This window comes from Meleagris gallopavo, chromosome 8 (assembly GCF_000146605.3).
Source record: "Meleagris gallopavo isolate NT-WF06-2002-E0010 breed Aviagen turkey brand Nicholas breeding stock chromosome 8, Turkey_5.1, whole genome shotgun sequence".
Lineage (NCBI taxonomy): Eukaryota > Metazoa > Chordata > Aves > Galliformes > Phasianidae > Meleagris > Meleagris gallopavo.
Window position 1 is genome coordinate 32,515,320 of NC_015018.2, and position 3,410 is coordinate 32,518,729.

Sequence of the window (3,410 nt, forward strand, 5' to 3'; positions counted from 1 at the left end):
TAATTAGCAGGAGAACCGCGAGCCTGAAGATGTATGTTTTTATGAATTGGTACTGTAAGCTTGTAGAATTTAATCAGCTCTGATCAAATTCCATTGATGGTCTGATTTATGTTGCCATAACAAAAACGCTGGCAGATGCAACTGCGGTGGCAGCTCTACACCTGGCAAACAAAGACCTTGCCATTAGCATACACATTTCAGGATGGCAGAGAAGTCTCTCCATTCATTCATCAAGGCATGACCAGGCACTTCATATATGTAGTACAGAACCTACCAATATCATTCAACAAAATGCAAAACATTCAATGAATCTAACTTAAAAAAAAAAATACTCTCCTCAAACCAAAGAATTAAAAAAGTTACTCAGAAAAGTTGCCTGGACTTTTGATTTATTAATTTTTCAACTCCAATTGGTACAGACATCCAGTTTATAGAACAGTTTACTAATTGTTACCACGGCCCTAAAGACAGTTCAGACATTTGTTAAACCAGACCTCCTGCTGAAACCTGCATCTCTTTTATTTGTTCTGTATGCAGTTGCTTTAACTAGCAAGATCTCTCAATATTACAGCAACTCCTACCTATAAGGGAGGCCCTGGCACAGCTGCCCAGAGACATGTGGGTGTCCCATTCCCAGAGGTGGCCAAGGCCAGGCTGGATGGATGCTGGGCAGACTGAACTGGTAGGAGGTGCCCCTGCTCATAGCAAGGGGTTGGAAATGGGTGGGCTTTGAGGTCCCTTCCAAACCAAGTCAGTCTGTGATTTTATGATATACCCACATGTCCTTCTCAGCACAAAATACAGCAAACCACACACAAGCAAATACTGAAGTGGAACAGCTACCTACCAACATAAGCACAGGCCCTACATTAAAGGCATTCTTAACCACAGAAAAGCAAAACAAAAGAATGCCAAGACTGGGAAGCAAACAGGATTAAAGACAGAATGGAGGGGGGAAAAGTGGAAGAGGGAAAAAAAGGCAAAGAAAATAAAGCTGAATACAACTAAAAAGAAATGTTTATTCTTAAAGGAAGGAGGATGGAATTAGCACTTTCCATTAAAGTACTTTGGAAATGACTGCGTTGCTAAAAGAAATAATGGCAGAATGGTAAAAATAGGAACCTGCTCAAGGTACCTAGGCTAACAGATGTGAGCTTCAAAGACTGCAATTGGGGCAGTCCTCATCAGATTTCTCTCTCTCTCTCTCTCTCACACACACACACACACACACACACACAAATTACCATTATAACCAGTGTTTTAAGGTCTGGAATGTCACAACTGAAATTAAATATGAGTAAAAGTTGTATTTCAAAAACAGCAGGTGACACTTTTAACCTAAGGATCACAATGCCATGCACGTGGGGCCTAGTTTATGTGAATAACAAGTTTGCATACCTCGAACCAAGGTCCTCTAGAGGAAAAAGATAGGGTCTCCTCTTAAAGATAAATAAGGTTAAAATGTGACAGTATCTAGCAACATTTTAAACTCACTGAGGGAATTTCAGAAAAGCTACCCTCCCTCCCATAAATTTACACTGTTATTCTACCTCGGTGCTGCTTTTAGGCACTTACTGCTCAGCTTCATTAATTTCTATTTATGAAAATGAACTTGAAAGGCAAGTTCAATCTTGCAGCAGTGCCAGGCCATTTCAACCACCACATCTCTCAGTGGTCGATAACTAACTGGACAAAACTCAACATGAATTCATATTGTTCTGAGACTTTTAATTAACTCTGGCCAAGCAGAGTTCTTGCCAGAACATCAAATAATTAAGGCTAATTTAACACACGCTGTAGTAAAAGCATGTACAAAGGGAAGCTGAAGAGTCAAGTACAGACCATGCCTCTGTGTCTTACAGCAGAAACAGTAAGTTATGGAAACAATTGTGGCAGAGTAGATGTAAAAGCACCAGCCCCAGGATAGCAGTAGGACTGGTATTTTTTCTGGTTTTCACATCATAGCACTAAAAATGCTAAAGGGTATCTGAAGCAGCAACTGAAGCCCTAAGCAGACAGGAACTACCAGATACACCTTGATAACTACATCACTGTTAACCCCAAACCCTGCATTAAGCTGAGGTTTCAAACTGAAAAAGAAGTAAATTATTCAAGAAGCTGAAGAGATGTCCTTCACTATCCAGTACCTCCAGCAGAGAGCAGGCTCAACATAACGAATAACACAGCTCTCCTCCAATCTGAGTTGCATCTCTAACTACACAGCAGCACCAGATATTAACAGCCAAGGGCTGGCTTTGATCTCCACCTATCCTTTGTAACAAAAGAGCCTTTCCTCCACATCTACATATCTGTAACTCAAACACTTCCTACTTAAATGTACATCGAAGTCACAGAGAAGCTGAAGCATAAAATACATGCTCACTTCAGTTTTGTAGGTAAAGCAATAAAACTGGAAACAGCACCAAGTGTTCCAATTTGAAACAGTTTAACACAGAACTGTTTCTCATGATTGAAAAATATACCTTATGAATGATTTCTCCCCCTTTATTTTACTTGGACATGGTTAGAAAGAGCCCCTACTGCCTGCAAAGACTTGATACAGCTTGTTGTGTTTCCCATTCAGACTGTGAAGGCTTAGGATCAATGTTTGTCTAGAAAACACTTCCTTCGGTTCTAGTCTTTATAGCCCCCTCCTTCAAAGAACTTAGGAGGCTCACAGCAGTACGAGAGATGGGAATGTAACACTGCTCTTCAACAGCAGGAAAGCAGAAAGAAGTGGTCAAGTGATGCAAGAACTTCATCTGCTCATGAATTCCAAAGCTGAACACAAGATAGTGCACTAGCATACAGGCATCTTTCCCAGTAAGAAGACTGCAAAAATTCAGCTCTGGCTTAGGAAACACTGGATCTGATATTCTTTTTGTACGTTTTATGTTTATAGAAATTACTATGGAATGAATTTCAGATTAGAAATCTCGAGGAGATTCAGCATTTATTCCACACTTCTTGGATCTCAAGATACAAAGTTACTACATTGCATGCAATCCCCAGACTACCCACCCCTCCAGCTGTCATTTCCAGACCCGTACATCAGCTGTAATTTCTGGATGTCTGAGTGCACCACTCTGTACCAATGAATGGTACAAATCATCTTGCTAGGTGCTTAAAATAGGACACTATTAAGAAAAGTGCCAAAGCCATATATTTAGCCTGAAAGGAGACAGCCGATAAACGCATCCAATCCAGCTTTATGCATAGCAGTCAGCAAGAGGCAGACACCGCGCTCCGACTTGCATTCTAATCCAGAGGCAAACCGGCCTGCGCGGCGCTGGAGGCGTTTAACCACCAGGCACCAACGCGGTTTGGGATTGCTAAGCGCGCAGCCAACAGCGATAAGCAGCGCCTGAGCCCAGACCGCTTTGATTCCCCAGCAGCGGGCGAGGCCGCGC